General features: G+C 41.2%; 1 pseudogene; it reads right to left on the reverse strand.

Annotated features, from left to right (window-relative positions):
• Nucleotides 1-516: 516 nt before the first annotated feature.
• On the reverse strand, nt 517-979 carry LOC100472665 (annotated as a pseudogene).
• Between the last annotated feature and the right edge of the window lie 16,888 nt (nt 980-17,867).

A 17,867-nucleotide genomic window follows, 5' to 3' on the forward strand; every position in this document is an offset into this window, starting at 1 on the left:
GAATGGCCACTTTCTTCCAAAAACGTCCAAAACAGGATGGGGGGGGGGAGAGTAGCAGTACAGTAGAGAAATCTGACAAACAAGCCAAGTGATAAAGGTTAACATCAAAAGTGATAGACATATCATCAAAACATCTATTGAAGAAAACAGACCAATTCTATAAAAGGACATTCTACAAATTACCTGACAAGTATGCCTCAAAACTTTTAAGGTTATCAAATACAACAAAAAACACTGTCACAGCCAAAAGGAACCTAAGGAGGCATTATGACTAAATGCAATGTAGTATCCTGGATTGATTCCAGAAAAGACATTAGGTAAAAATTATGGAAACTGGAATAAAGTATTGACTTTATTTAATAAGGTGTCAATATTGCTTCATTAATAGTGACAATTTTATCATACTAATATAAGATAATAATAAGGGAATCTGAGTATGGGGTATACGTGGAATCTCTCTGCACTATTTCTTTAGGTGGTTGACATCTTTCTTGCTTTGGGGGGAGGGCAGGGGCTCCGGAGCTCTCGGTGGGGTGGGCCTCCTTCCTCTTCACCATCACAGGCTTCTGGCTACATAGGATGGCACTGGCTCTGCAAATTGTAGCCACGCACAGATCTGGGCTGTAACTGTTCTTGTGGCTCATGTGTCCAACGTTGCTGAGCGTAGCCCAAGCATTCCTGTTAATGGCGGTCTGCATGTAGGAGGCGACAGCTTTTGCTGGAGGGATCTACACTTCATGATCACCACTACACCATTGCCCTCTGCCCCCCGGACTCCATACCCACAGTCTTGCAGTGAATCAGCCCCTTATAGCAAAAGGAGTTGTGAGCTTTCAGGTTACTGGACTCAGTGTGGTATGTCTGCCTGATGGAGCTGGAGCAGGTCCTCATGGCCGTCCGTTGGTGGGCAGACATGACGGCAGCTCCTCTCACTGCACTAGCGTGAGACAGGCTCTCTATATTACTTTCACAATTTTTCCATAAGTCTGAAATAGAAAGCCTATTTAAAAATACATTTTAGTTGAATCATTACGTGGTACACCTGAAACTAATATAACACTGTTAACTATACTTCAATTAAATATATATTTTTTTCTTTCAGCGTCACTTTTATGCTAACATGTGGCTCTTATCTCTCCTTCTCATTATGATGTTTTCTTGGCCAGCCACAAGCCTACTTCTCCGTCTGTCAAAACGCTAAGACTTCCTCTATAAGTCATCTTCAGCCCCCCCAGACAGCGTTCTAGTTTCTGCTCTTGACGCCGGGGCAATGACCACAAAGTAATCACGCGCTCACCCGTCCCCGCACCAAGCCGAGCTCTGCGCGGCCTCCACCACACCTCATCCCTGAAACGCGGGCTCGCGAAGGGCTGACCACCACGCACGCGCTCAACTCCTGCGTGCTGCCTAAGAGAAGGGGGGTTTACTAAAGCTTTTGCATTTTTAAACAGGTTCACAGACATTATTCCGTACGTTCATCCAGCCACTGTGTGTGCTTACAGGCCACTATTTTTGCCATTTAAGATGAGTAAACGGAGACTCAGAGTCGAAAAGATCTGTCCTAGCTTACACGACACGGAAGTGCTGGAAAAGGTATTTATCTCCTTTTTATGCTCCTACATCTACTTTCCCCTCCCCGTAGAGATGAACGAAGGCTCTTCCCCTGGTTTAAGTGCTGGCTCTGTCCATGGCCCTCCTCTCTGGTCTTAAGCAAGTCACAAAATCTAGGTGACCTTCAAAACCCTCACATATTTTAATGGAAACTAATGCTAATTTTTACCTCAGAGTTTTGTGAGGGTTCATGACACAATGCTTGTAAAGTGACGGACACTTGGTAAGAGCTCAATAAATTGCAACCGCTTTTATTGTTTTTTCTCTTATATTACTAATAGTATAACTATTTTAGAATCAACCCATCAGCTTCGCTGAAATGCAGAAAAAAAAAAAAGGAAGGGCCACATTCTACACATTCTATTTGCTCTATTTGAGCCAACACATAGGTCTTTTTTTTTTTTTTAAGTTACCTTCCCATTTCAAAAACAAGCCCAATGGCAAAGAACCAGCCTTCTCTTTGAGATGGGCATTTGGACTATATGACCTCTAAGTTCCTTTCTGCACGTACTCTTCCATATTCTTTATTTCCTTTGCAGTCCCCCAAGTACTGTAGCCTACGATATCAGAGGTTCAATAAAGGTTGGCTGACTGAGGCTTTCAAACTCCCAACACAATCACTTTCACGATGCCAACTTTGATTCAATTTGTGATTTATGGGCATATGGAGTGTTTCGCATCCCAGAGTTTCCTCTTTTGAGTCATGATTTGCAAATGGATATAATAACCCATAAACTGATATCAGCATCCACACAGAGCCATCCAACTCCAGTAATGAATGGCCTTTGGAGAGAAAAGACACCAGCCCATTAGGAAGGGCTCAAACAGCAAGCAAGCGAGTGGGAACAGCGCCTTCATAAAGTCAGAGTCTCTCAGTTCATTCCCCACATTCTGTCCATCCGAAGACATTGTGTGTGATGAGTGCCTAATGCAATCGGACTCTCACTCTCCTTTGGCAAGCGGGCCTGCAACAATAGACTAAACCTCGGCCCTGCCAACCCCAAACAGGCATGCCAGTCTGCCTCATTCCAGATTTGTGGCTTGTCTCCACAAAGTAATAGTGATTCTCTTGTCTACACCAATTGCAGGCTGCAGATGGGTAGCCTAATGTTGTAATGTCGGACTAAATTCTACACAGATGAACTGGAAAATTTCCTCACTCATTCAGAAATCTGCCAGCCAGCTGTCAGGTCTCCAGGACTCCCTCACTTGCCCAGATCACCAGTGAACAGACGGTGTTCACCACAATGATTAGGCTGTGTTTTTAGTTCAAACTCTTTGCTCCTATCGAATGATTTAATTCATTCTTCTTTCTTCAAAGACTCTGGAAAATGGTCAGTGGTATTTTCTTAAGCAGAAAGATTCTTCAAGAAGGCAACTGAGAAAACTGTCAAAACCACCTTGGAGTGAAGGATAAAAAGTGTACCTCTGTGAGCTGTTCATTGGCCATGTCCCCAGTCCATACCTGATCACTATTCCAAGGTGCCCAGTGGAAGACACCCTTTTGTGCCAATAGAGACAGGGAACTGGGAAGCAGGTGCCAGCTCCTATGTACTTGACTGTCACCATCAATAAAGGACACAACATAATTTTAGGGGACTCCAAAAGCCAAGACACAACACTTAAATAGAAAAAGAAACAAGTGACAAATGACAAATGGACTACAAAGAAGTAAGAAAGGAGGGAAGAATCTATTTCATTTGCATTTATAAAATATGAGAACATCTCACAGTCCAAAAAAATGTCCTTTTTGCCTTCACATATTTAAATAAATAAAGAGACCTTAAATGGATCATATGTGTATGGACTTTTTGAAGGGTTTTTAAGGGTGTTTTGTTTTGTTTTGTTTTTAGAGTTTGTTCTTCCTTTAGCATTTGATCTGGGTACAGTCAGTTCCAAAACATCTAAGAGTGTCCATTTATGGGGTCCTTCTCTAGGGAGTGGGGATTTTGAAAAATCCAAAAGTTCTTTCTGAATATGTTTCTCTCACGGCACTTCCTTGTCAATCATTAGTCTAAGTGAGTCACTCACACATACGTTCCAATGAGCGTGAGCTTTGGGGTTAAATAAGCTTGGGTTCAAAAGCTGGCTCTGTCGTTTACAGTGTGCAAAAACATTTAGAAACCTATTTAATTTTCCATAGCCTTCATTTCCTCATCTTTCAGTTATTGTGAGGTCTCTATGCACGCTGTCAAGCCACCTGTCAACAAGTCCCCAAACACTCCCCCTCTAAACTATACAAAGTCTACCAATTCTGCTAAATCTGGTCCCTGCCTTCCTCTTTAATTCTATCTCAAGCTACTCTCTTCCTAGCACGCCATGCTCAGGGACTCTGACCTACTTTCTGTTCCCTAAATATACCAAGGACTGTCCCCTCTCAAGGTCTTCACATGTCTTGTCTTCTCCACCTGAATCACCTTGCTCCCTGCTCTTTCCGTAGTTTTTTTCTCATTCTTCAGATTTCATCTGGACTATCACTTCCTCAGAGAGGTCTTTTCAGACCCTTTATCACACGGGTCCTCCAGTTAAGGCCCCGTTGTTTCTTTATAGCGCTTTTCAGCTTGCACTTTAGTATTTATGTTTCTCATTACCTTTCGCCTTCATGGAGGTGGAGGGTGTGCCCCCCTGGACATAACTCCAATGCTTCTCTACTTCCTCACAACTTCATTGCTTTGACTAATTAGCATTCATCCTCTTTTTAGTGACACTACCCAGAATTCCTAGACGAGGCTAAATTCCCTCCATATGTATTTGCTTAGCACCCTGCACTTTCCTTCTGGAACGCTCTAAACACTTGTAATCACTTGGCCATTGTCTCTCTTTCTTAATATACTTATAGGAGGACAGGGTCCAGGTCTGTTTTCCCCTATGTCCATACTGCTCAGTATAGTGCCTGGCACCTAGAAGATGCTTATTAATAAATGTTAATTCCTGCATGTCCCCATGTTACTATTCAGTCTAAATCCCACAAACACCTTAATTTTCCCCAAGAGTCTTCACGTTGCTGCCCCCTTTACGTGTGGATTCAACACATTTCTCTTCAGTTTCTCTTCCTTCACGCCATTAGTCTCTTCCACTTCATAGCTATTGTGTGAAAACCTAGAAGTACTTATTTAGACACATTTCCGGGGTATTCGATTCAAAGAATGTGTAAAATCAGAACAAAGCATAATGTGTAGAAAGTGAGGTGAAACACCCACTTAACTTGCTTTGGGGGTTTAGGGTGGGTAAACAATTACACACATAAGCAATTACTTAGCAGATAAGACCCAAATGGTTTGTGGAAGCTTCTGATTATCTCCTTCCTAATTTTACAGTAACGTCTCATCTTCTTTAGTGTTTCGATTTTTCTCCTTTCTTCTGCCTCTCCACAGCAAACTAGTTTTCACTTTCTGTATCTCCTCGCAGTGAGTATTCTTCTCCAACACCAAACCCAAGATGGCCACACACGTTTGCACTTCTCTGTGGAATCCTCTGCTCACAAAATCCCTAATCGGTAAAACTCATACCTCAGGGGATAATTATCATATGACCAAATCCAAAACAAGCTGTCAAATAAATAAGACCATTAAGAATTCTGGGCATGCCAAAAGTAAATACAAAGACATCCACAGACGACTGATGAAGGTTTTAGTGCCTGTTCTGGAGGGCTGCTCGTACTCAAAGTTACCGTCCTTCTAAAACTCCGAGCTTTGCAGTTAAGTAATAAAGTTATATTCTTTTTGCTCGTTTTCTTATAATAATTAATAATAATATTGCATTACATCCACATTTAGAGTTTTCACAAAAATGTATTCTTTTAGTCCCAAGCAAAATCAAATTAACCTATAGTTTGGGAGACAGTATGACCATAAATCACAGAAATGCTATCCAGAGAACCGTAGCAGTCTTATCGTGGCAGAAGTTAATTATCTAAACACTTGCAGAATTTTAAGATGTCGGGAAAATATGCCAAATTTACTGAAATACAGCTGAGGCTTGAATGTTTAAGATGCCTCAGAAACATAAAAAACATCTAGGTCTTAGTAACCTTTTAACACAGTGTCTCTTTAACAGCGAACAATGAATAGAATGGTGAAGTAACAGCATTCTCAGCTACCCCTGCAAGCATCTAAGAGGTCAGCTGCAGGGAAATATGCAGACCCTGTTGATGTGGGACAGTACAGGTTCTCACTGCGGACTACAGGAATGAACGCGCATAGTTCTTTGAAATACAGGTATCATTTAGGTTACAAAGAATTAGGTAATACCGCAAAGCTAACTTCACATTTGCTTGTCTAAAAGACCTATTCGCCCTCCCTTCCCTTTCTGTCCTTTGTTATCAATCACTTCCATATGGCAAACAACCTTGCCCTTCAGGTCAAAGAGGCCGGATTTTAATCCTGACAATGTAACATTGTGCAAGAGACTTAAACTCTCTGAACTTGAACTCCTCCTCATCAAAATACGGCTAATAGCTGTCTCATATGGTTTGGGGATTCAGCAAGGTGAGGTATGCAAAATTCTTGGCATGAAGGCTAGCAGACATTCAGTACTCAATAACTATATTCACACCTCCACCTTTCATTTGAGGAATATAGAAAATACACATCTCTTGGGGGCGCCTGGGTGGCACAGCGGTTAAACGTCTGCCTTTGGCTCAGGGCGTGATCCCGGCATTATGGGTTCAAGCCCCACATCAGGCTCCTCTGCTATGCGCCTGCTTCTTCCTCTCCCACTCCCCCTGCTTGTGTTCCCTCTCTCGCTGGCTGTCTCTATCTCTGTCGAATAAATAAATAAAATCTTTAAAAAAAAAAGAAAAGAAAATACACATCTCTTGTTACCTTATGACTTGAAGTGTGCCCTCTGGGTCAATCCTCACAGGACTCAGTTGCATAGATCTCAAATTCCATTATACCAACTCCAAAAAGTTTTACAGCAGTCATTCTCAAAACCAAGAAATAAACAACCACCATTTAAAAGGGGGGGTGGGTGGGAAAAATCACGGAGGAACTGAAATACATCTGTGGTCAACTGAGCACTTAAGTAAAAACAAAAACACACACACACACACACACACACACACACACACACACACAAAAACACCACAGGACTAAAAGTAAAATGCTGCCTCTTTCGGCAATCACTTGCAACAGGCAATTGCAAATTGGGTCACAAATCAAGTGGAAGGTTAAAAAGCCAGCCATCCAAGTAAACCGGGATATATTTGTACTAGTTTTTTCAATGATTTTGAAAATTTAAACATAAAGCTTTCAGTCCTCAAAGCCTGTGTGGACTCCCTGAAAAGAAGTCACCCTAGATGCCAGTTTGAAAAACAAAGTTTCATAGTAACAGAATTGTGTGTTTTTCTAAATAGTAGATTTCAGGATTCAGAGGCTAGAGGAAATTGAGGTGTGTCATAATTTGCAATGTGTCGCCATCCCTATTTAAAATGCACTTTAATCCAAGTACATATCAGTGCTTTGAAGAAAACAGGGTAAAGGGGATTATGAAAACACAACTCGATACTTTCTTCCTATTTTTGAATCTGTTTCACCGTCTCTTTTCAATCATTATCTGGGAATTTGGGTACTCCAGGGTCATAATCAAACCCATGCAGTTGGGGCGCTTGGGTGGCTGAGTCAGTTGGGTGTCTCCCTCCAGCTCCGGTCGTGACCCCGGTGTCCTGAGATCGAGTCCCTCGTGGGGCTCCCTGCTTCTCCCTCTCCTTCTCTCTCTGCCACTCCCTGTTTGTGCTGTCTCACTCTCTCTCTCTCTCTCAAATATATAAATAAAAACCTAAAAACAAAAAAACCAAAACAAACCAAAACAAACCTATGCAGCTAAGCCAGGACTATGATGGAATACAGCTGGCCACATGTAAGGAGATAGGGAACACTCCCTTTCTCTGATCTTAGTTCGACGCTCCTCGTGGGAACTCCCCAGCACTTTGTGCTTACCAGTCAGGGTGTTTATATTAGGAACAAGAGCTAACCTTTATTACAGAAACCTGGCACAGGGTTTCAAGGCTCAATAAGTATTCAAAAAATGAAGGAAAAATAAGTAGCTAATTTATATTTAATAAAAAGTTGCTATCAATTCAGTTCATCCCATCTAATGCCGTATCATTTATCTTCTAATAAAGAATGCTTAAAAAAGCAGAAACAGACCCCAAAAATATAGAGAACAAACTGATAGTTGCCAGAGAGAGGGGGTAGTGGTGGAGAGATTGGCAAAATGGGTGAAGGGGAGTGGAAGGTACAAGTCATGGGGATGAAAGGCACAGCATAGAGAATATCGTCGGTGATATTTTAATAGTGTTGTATGGTGACAGATGGGAACTACCCTTGTGGAGACCACAGCATAATGTATAGACTTGTCCAATCACTATGCTGTACACCTGAAACTAATGTAACATTCATTGTGTGCTGACTACACTCAAATAAAAAACAGTATTTACTTCCCGTGCCCCCCTCTGCCACCACACACCGTTGATGTACCTGGTCTCCTCACCTTGTTAGGGGCAAACAAAACCAAACTGGCCCACAGAACTTTTGTCTCACCACATAGCTTGGAAAATTGAAGAGTTTGAGATCCATTGCCCTACCACAGCAGCCTCAACACACATGATCGCAACAGTATCATCTAGTTTATTTTGACCAAGGGTTATTTACTCTAAATTGGATAAGGTTTAAAATTAATTACAGACATCTTATAGCTGAGTGGCTCAGTGATCACTGCCTGGAATGATCCTTATATCCGGATATCTATCAATACTTGCAAACCACCCATCCAGTCACTAATTGGCATGCTCTGCAGAAGTCTCTGGAGAAAAGCTAAGGAACTGAGCACTTTCTAGCTTCAGTGTACTCTGGAAGCACGCTTTCCCTGGAGCTCAGAGCTGTCAAGGGGCACTTTGATCATGGGAGACCATTAAGGCTCCTCCTCACTTTGGAGACGTCAAGATTTTAACAGAAACACAATTGCACCAAAGCCAATGTCATCTTCTTGATACTTATGAGGAAGCAAAATAAAATGGGCAATTAAAAATCTATGAAGGTCGATTGATTTTCTCTACTAGCAATTATGCCTTATAATTGTTTGCTAAAAGAGGAATTGGCATTTTACAAAGCCAATGATTGGCTGGGATTTTGTGCTTACTGAACCTCTGTGGGTTTGGAGTGTGGGTCTGGATAAAAACCAAGAGTTGAGCAGGATTTGAGAAGCTTCTCCCATGCCTTTCATCTAGAAGCTGGCTGGTGAGCTCACGAGGTTTCTGACATTTCCCCCATTCCAACCAGGCTGGAACCCCACTGTAATCAAAATTCACCATGTTCCAGAACCCAGACTTTGGTCCTCATTAAAAACCCAACAGACAAAAAAAGTCCAGGAGGCCCGCGAGCCAAACCTTTTCACACAGCAGGGAAGGTTTGCATTCGGTTTTATTTTTAAGTTAGCAGACTAGGTCAGGACTCATTTTGAAGGCTGATGAAAGACCTAGAGCCCATGTTTCATCTTCTGATTAATCCAAAATTAAACAATTCAGAGATTTTGATCACTTAGTCTTTTTTTTTAAACATATGTGACAGATAAGAAATAGCCATCTCTAGTACACATAGCAGGACACATTGTGTCTCCTGCAGGCTCCTGATGGACCATTCTTAGGCTTATTCCAAGATCAGATAGTAAATCACAATTTCCTTCTAAAGCACTGTTACAATTTTCACCTCTTATTGAAACCGAACTATGTGTATTCTGCTACTAAGACATGACTTACCTGCTGCTCATATTCCCAGTCATAATCTATCTCACTTTTTAAAAATACTTTTGATGAAGCGGGTATGTGATTTATGTTAAGCCTTGTAGTACATGAAAGGGGGAAGGAATGAGACACATATTGTGAGACTCATTAGTCGTGTCTGAGTTAAACATCAATCTCTGGAGAATAACAAAGTATTTTGCATTTTCCAAGTTTTCTTTTTTTTTCTAAATCAAGGCTTGAAAATTAACAGACTTTAAAAATAATAAGTAATCAATCCCACAGGACATGAATGGGAACTCCAACATACCAAGCAAGATCATGGATGCTTCGGAGAGATAAACAACTGGCCCTCCACGCTGGGTGCCTGTCGCCATTCCACTCCCTGGACTTTAACAGCTCCACCTTTTGTGAGCACCTCAGCCATCTTCCCCTCTGGTCCCTCTGACCAGTTTCCATGTCCTCTTCTGAGCTCAGTCAGGATCATAGCAGGTCCCCAGAGGACTGTGCCTACATCTTGCTTATAACTCATCATAATGCACTGAGATTATCTGCTTCCTTGAATGTCTTCCTCACAGACTGTGATCTCCTCAAGGACTAAGCCTTAATTGTCTTTTCATCCCAGCATAAAGGAGAGGACCTAGCATATTTATTTGCATATGCATTTTTTAATTTACACTTTGACTCTTTGCAAAAGAATATTTTGAGGTGCTTTACAGAACAGAGGGGTTTATCATTCAAAGGAATAAAAGATAAATCCATAAATAAAATAGGGCACAATAAAAATAAGAGGCGATTAGTTGGTGCCCAGCGGTTGCCACAGTCTATCAGTCAGGGTCTCAGCAGGAATCTGATGGCACATTCAAACTGAATCCATTAAGGAGAGTTTTATAAAGGGACTATTTGTAAAAGTGCTGGGAGGATTTAAGAAATGGAAAAAGTGGGTAAGTGGAGTGCCTCTGGGAAAATAACTAAAAAAAAACTCCGCCAGGAATTTTTTACTACTCTAGACCTGAAGGGCAAGGTGAGGGAGTGGTTACCCATACCCAGAGAAAGAACTCCGCAGGGACAGGCTGCCCGGTAGGAGGTGCGGACCTACAAAAGGAAGGAGCTAACCCGCAGTGTCCTGACCTGCAGAGAGCTCAGGGAATAAGTACCGAGTTTCATTCTCTCCTTGCCTTTAGATCTCATTCTGATACTTCTCATGGCCCAAATCCAGTGGAAGTCTGCGGGCAGAGAATCTCCTTGATACAGTCCACACGGGTCAGGTTCCAGAGCCCAGAGCCACGTGCGGAAGAGACGGGTAAGAAGAAGACATTCAACACAGAGCATAAGCCTATACCTTCCGTTACAGACATATTAGCAACAGGCCAGAACAAAATTAGAAACATAATTAGTTCCAAAACTCAGAGCATTTATCATTAATAGCATATCAGGGGTTTCTGAAAAGGCACAGAGGCCTGAGATAAAAATCTCCCACAGTAATGCTGGAGAGTGACTTTCAGAGACTTCTTCTGGTAGCATGCCTGGAGGCGCACCAGGGCCCAAGACACAGAGCTGTTGAGAATAATTCTACAAGGCCACAGTAATGGGCTCTACCTACCAGTCTCCCAGCCTGATGGTCTAGGGGTCGATTTTAAGGAACTTGAAGGAAATGTCAAACGGATGATCTTTTATGCCATTCTCCAAGAATATCAGTCACTTCTTTTTAACAAAGATTTTGAGAAAAGTTGAGCAGCAGACAATTAAAATTCCCTGGCAAAAACAAGGATTACATGTGAATGATAAAGCTGCAGACTTCATTAATCAAATGAATGGAAGAGAGGGCCAGTCTCTGTGAAATTTAAGGGGCCTACCTGATACACATCCGAATAGATGCCTGCCCAACACTAGTAGGCACAGAGGCAAGCTGATTCTAGACTCTCAGAAAGACCCAATCAGCATTTGCTTTAAAAAGCAGAAATGGAGGGGTGCCTATGTATATATATAAATATATAAATATTTAATATATAATAATATATAATAATATTATAAATATAAAATAATATTAATATATAACATATTATATATAATATATAGTATAATAATAATAATAATAATATAACATAACACAATATGTATAATCTCCTAATTCTGTTTCTCTGGAGAATCCTAACTAATTCAAGTGAGTTACTTAGCTCTCTGTGGCTCAGTTTCCTTACTTATTAAATGCAGATGGTGATAGTTATGCACAATTTAAATGAGTTAATGTGTATAAAGTATTTAGAGGACTAACAGTAGCAATTTAAAACTGTTAATGATGATGGTTAGAATATCAGAGGAGACATTGACAGAAATCACGAGTTTCTGTCAATATACTGAGAAGAAAACGCTTTCTTCTGGGGTCTGCTTGGTAGCAAAGATGAACAAAACACAAATTGGGAATATGCCCCCATTCTCTGCATGTTTCAATTTCTGCCTTTTTTTTTTTAAGATTTATTTATTTATTTGAGAGAGAGAGACTGAAAGCGGGAAGGGCAGAAGGAGAGAGAATGTGAAGCAGACTCCACGTTGAGCACAGAGCCAGAAGCGGGGCTCCATCTCATGACCTTGAGATCATGACCTGAGCCGATAACCAAGAGTGGGCCACTTCACCAACTGTGCTATATGGTTATATAGAAATTGGTTCATTGGTTATGCACGTGAAGAGTCCCATGATCTGCCACCTGCAGGCCAGAGAAATGCCCATGTCCCAAGGCAGAAGAAGATGGAGGTCCTAGATGAAGAAGACAGAGAGAATTTGCCCTTTCTTTGAATTGTTGTATTTGGGCCCTTAACCAGTTGAATGATGCCTGCCCACATTGGTGAAGGCAGACCTGCCCTATTCAGTCTCCTGATTCAAATGCTAATTTCTACTGGAAACACCCAAAATAATGTTTTACCAGCTATCTGGGCATCCCTCAGGCAGTCAAGTGGCATAAGGCATAAATTAACCATCACATTGCTCAAGTTCACTCTGTACGCTAGAGGATTTAAACTTGAGATGTTTAGCTTCAGAGATCTTTCTCTTAACCACCACAAAATTCTAACACTCTAGTCCAACATTAGACAAGGAAAGTAGATAAAAAGCCATACCCTGTGAAATGAGAAACTTGGCAGGATCATGAATTGTCGCCTAAATAATACTCCAAGCCTAACATTTCTGGGATTCCATAGGACGTCTTGTCCTATAAGATGCACCAGCAAAAGAAGGGTGCCAAGGACAATGAAGTTGAGAAACCTACATAACGAGTATCCTACTTTGTGAGAGTCATGATACATACCTGTATTACAGGCCCTGAGAAAGTATTCATTAAAGAAAACTTGTTTCTCTTTCATTATCCAGATTCTACTAAATTTATTCCATCAGTGAATTCACTCATTGCTTCATCCCTGCTAAGGTCAGCAATGACCTCTGGGTCAATAAATCCCAGGACTTCTTAGCAGCTCCCAGACACAAAAGACTTTACCCTCCTTTTGAAACATGCTTCTCACATGGCTTCTACAATATAAATCTCTTGGTTTCCTTCCTTCTGTGTGTTTCTCATTACTCCTTTCCCAGCTCACTCACCACCTGCCAGTCAACAATTGTTGGGAGTCCTGAGGACTCAGTCCCCAGCTCTTTCCTTATCTTCCGTGAGGGTCTCTACTAGGTGGCTACATTTATATCCATTGCTTTGCTATCCACCTATTTGCAGACGATGCCTAGATTTATATCAATATTCCAGACTTCATCTCTAAGTTCCAGAACTGTTTTTCCAACTTCCTACTTGAAATCATATCTACAATGTCCCAAAGCCCCCTAACTTCAACATGCCCAAAGAAAAGCTTGTTTTCCTCCCAAACTTCACCCTCTTCATATAGCTTGCTTTCAGGAAATGGTAGAAAAAACCATTCATTTGCTTACCAATACCAGGGCCTCATTTTGTGACTCCCTCTCCCTCAGCACCCATAACCAATCATCATCAGATCCTGCTGACGTTGGAGCTAAATGCCTCTCATACCCACGCACTTTTTTTTCTATTTAAGCTACAAGCTTAGTCCACGTCACCAAAATCTTTCTCTTAGACTTATTGCAGCAACATATAACTTGGTTGTATGTACTTCTCTCTATCAGCTATGCTCATCTCATCTATTCTCCACCTTACAGACACATCCAGATGAGTGGTATTTTTTAAATGCTAATAGAATCATGTCCCCTTTCTACTTAAAACAGATCGGTGATTTGTCATTTAACTTATGTTAGAGAAAACCTTCTTAAGGTGGCCTCCAATGTTTTCCATGCATGTCCTGATCTATCTCTCTGGCTTCACGTAGCATTTCTTTTTTCCTCGATGTCTTCACTTGGAAGACATGGATGTTTTGCAATTCACCACCCTTGCTGGGTTCATACCTTGGACACTGGTACAAGCCATTTGCTCCAACTGGAATGTGTTTCTCTTTCTCCTCTACTCAGTAACCACTCATCCTTCAGATTGTATCCAAGTATCACTTCGTCAGAGAGATCTATTTTAGACTCCTATGAAATGACATACCTATCTTCTACAGCACGTCCTACTTGCAATTTTACATTTACTACATACTTAATGGCTCAATAGCCATCCTCCCTACTAGACTGTAAGCTACATGAGGGTAAGCGATGTTTTTTCTGTTCACTACTCCAGCTTTAGCACCTAACACAGCACCTTGAATCATGTGGTTGCTGCTGAATGGGGAGCTCTTTGGCCAGCAGTGTGCCAGGTGCTGTTGACAGAACATTAAAGAAGACGGACTGCGTCTCTTCGCTGATGGAGCTTCTAGACTAGCGTAAAAGAAAGGTAATCCATCAGTACGTACAAAGCAATGTGTGGGCAGGGTGAAAACAGGAGAGGTTCCAGGGAAAACCAAACTGTCAAGGGTTAAGGAAGGCTTCCCAGAAACGAAAGACCTAAATAATAGTGATAGCTCTGTAGGCAGTTTGTGTATTAATGTTTGTGTTAATGTATTATGTGTTCCTGTATTATGTAAAAATCACACCGATCTTCACATAAGAGGAGGCAAATAGGGAAGCTGAGGAGCAAAGAACAAGGTGACTTGCCAAGTTTGCCCAGCTACTTAGAAGGGGAGCTGGATTCAAACCTAGACAGTGTGGCTCCCACTTCTGCGTTCTTAACTCACAATGCACCAGTTTCTGCATTGCCTCGGGTTAAGAGAGGCAAGAGACAGGCAGGGTTCCAAACAACAGGTAGAACAAAAACAGAGACTGGGCAGAAAAGAACTCTAGGCTTTTAAGAAACTAATTGATCAGGTTGCATTTTTAGAAAGAATGAAAGACAAAAACCACTTGCTCTAAGATGAAGACCAGATCTGGAGCAAGGCAAGGCAAAAAGCACGTTACCCTTTTCATACATCCACCATTAAAATCCTCTGGGACACGTGTTCCTTGGAAGACCATAAGCCAATACCGCTCTCTACAAACCAGAGACGGAGTGAGGGTTTGTTCCCTATGTGGGTCACCACCGCTTTTCAAGACTGCAAACAGAAGAGTACATTGAATTAAGCATGTTACAAATATACACGCTTTGGCCCAACGAGGGAAGCTGACTTGGTTCAGAACACATTCATTTCCAGAAAGTTCAGACAATCTCAATGTTTCAGAACTTGAAAGACTTTAATCTTATCAAGTCCATGTGTAACAATGAGGAAAAAATAAAAGGACAATTACTATTAACCACTTCCCCTGAGGAAAAAGATTCAAAAGGGATATAGCTTAAAAAAATAGTGAGCTGGCTTTTCATCCTCACATCTTTGAAGGGGTGTGCAGGGAAAAAGGGTGGCAATGCTAGATCAGGCATTTTTTGCACATATTATCCATAGGGAAATCTAAATCTATAACCATCATCATAAAATGAAACAAGAAGCAAATCAGAAAGGAATGAATGAAGGGCAAGTGATAGCCAAGGGGTTTACAATAATCAATTATTAAAATGCCTTAAAAGAGCAAAGAAAATGTTTATCAGATCAGCAAAGCACCTTTTAATAAATAATATGATTTGGGTTTAATTAATGGCCTAATTACAGTTTTACCCAATAGGCTTAAATGTTCCAAAGGAACAGTTTGAGTCTCTTTGGTAGATAATCTGTGTTTTAAAAAATGTTCTAATTACATATTTGCTTGAGTAAATAATGTGAATTTTACAAAACTGCCTAATGATATATTTATGTGACTATATTTACCCATGGCCTCTCATTCTGTACTAATGGAGCGGGGATTTCTGCTCCAAGGAGACATGGAAAAGTGGGAGAGCTCCAGCCTTCACCCGAATATCCCTGTTATGCTCACCCTGTTCTCACTCTCTCTCACCCCAAAACACACCACTGCAAGCATATGGCCCACTTACTCATCATCAATTTAAATAGGAAAAAAAATATGTCTCCCTCAGCCTTTTGTGTGAACACATTTTGCAGAAAGGGTACAGACTTGAAAAATGAGTATTAATACTGTATAATGCTCCATGAAAAGTGGATAATGAAACAGGACCAAGACAGGACATTCAAGGTTTAAAAAGCTGCATAATTTATTCTGTTCTTTATAGAATGTCTTACAATGCCTCGTGAAAATCTGCCTCTATGTGTTGGGATCAGAGGGCTCTGACGTAAGGCCACATAACAGTCTGTATCAGGTAACAGAGAAGTCCTACAAAAACTGAATTCGAATCTCCTAGCTTTGTGATGACCTGCGTCTGTTCGTGAGTTGTCAGTCATTTTCACGTGTCTAAAGACATAAATCTAGAAAAACCAGTACATATCTAATCACAAAACTGGATGAAGAAACAAAGATCCATCTTGGAGCTTACTCATAGAATCTCACTCTAAGCAGACATTTACTGTTTAAAATTAGGTGACACTGCATTCCCTACATTAAACTAAACATGATCCAGGGAAGGGAACCCAGCATTTATACTTCCAGTCATTCTCCAAACAAGATGAGATGATTTACCAAAACACATACCAAAAAAAGATAAAATAAATGGTTCAGGGAACAAGAGAATAAGGACGAGTAGGTGAGAGAATAAAATCAAGGAATAGGATTAGCATCCCATCTCAAGCAATTACAGCCTACAGCCCATAAGCTTCCAAGAGGCCAAAGCAAAGCAAGAAACATGACAATTTACACAAGTCAATCAAGTCAGGTAATCAGCAAGATCTAAAACAATTTCTCCAATGATCCTCGTAAACAGGGTACCTTGTACACATAATTTTTCAACCACACCTCAATAGAAGATAGTAAGTTTCATAGGATTGTGAGTTACCATTTAGGTCAAGGACAGAATTCCATACTTTAAAAAATGGAATACATAATAAATGTCCCATTAATTGTGCTGATCACAGTGGTATCCCTCTTGGATGATTCAGAAGGCTTTCCAATAACTGCAGGGACTCAGGGCCCTCATTATAGGCACTAATTGTATTTTACTATAATTGGGCAAAATTGCCACTTAATTGAGAGTTCAATGGATAGAGTGCCAGATTAACTAATTTTCACCTTAATAAATGTATAATTATTTATTAAAATTCTGAATCCCACTGTTGACGCCCTTAGAAACTACTTCGTACTCCGGGCGCTCTCTCGCGCTCTCTCTGAGCTCAGATAGATGACCCATTGCTCAGACCATAAGACTTGTGATTCTGAACTGTGGAGTAAAGACGTCCACAGCACGGAGCCCAAAGCACCCCAATCCATGCGTGTCTTCCCTCTGGTCCAGCGGCATCTGGCGCCACTTGCCTGCCGGAATGCCGCGGTACCATCTGTTTACTCTGGCCTTGTTTGCTTGGATCAAATAGGAAATTGAAGGCACTAATCTGAATTTTTCAGAAACTTTGCAGTAATTGAAAAGAGAAGGTGATAAAGAGGCGGGGGTAGCTGTTTGGTAACTTAATTATACTGGTCACTCCGTGGGCTGCATAATAAAGCAAAGGCGTATTTTTGAAATAGTACCAAGCTAAGAGCAAAACCATAACTCCAAGCACTCTGTAGAGGAGCCCATCCACTCAAGTAGTCATTTATAATTAGGATGTGAAACTCAGCCCCACAGTCATTTATTATTGAAATTGCCTTAAGGTGATCTCCAAAACAACTCTGTCTCTTGATTTACCTCTTCCTCCTCCCTTTCTAAAAGCAGCAAATGCAATACATGGGATTAGCCTCTTAGGAGCAAATAGGCAGAGATGAAATGCAGCCAGGAGCTAATGCTTGGCAGGACCCAGAAGGCAGGTGCCAAGAGGACATGGGTGGATCACTGGAGAATTGATTGGAAAGATTCTCTGTTCCCAGAAGAGCGCAGGCTTCAGTGGGTTCTCTCAAGTTTTATTGCACATTAGCAGAACCATATGCTCTGCTCGTGTGGGCAGCACCTGGGGGGGCGGGGAGTACATCAGCCTCAGACTAAAATGCAGAGTTGGGAAGTTTCTGTTTAGAAAATGAGATCTAGAATGAGTGCAGAAGCTGCACCTGTCCTCA

The sequence above is a fragment of the Ailuropoda melanoleuca genome, chromosome 7 (assembly GCF_002007445.2).
Source record: "Ailuropoda melanoleuca isolate Jingjing chromosome 7, ASM200744v2, whole genome shotgun sequence".
NCBI lineage: Eukaryota > Metazoa > Chordata > Mammalia > Carnivora > Ursidae > Ailuropoda > Ailuropoda melanoleuca.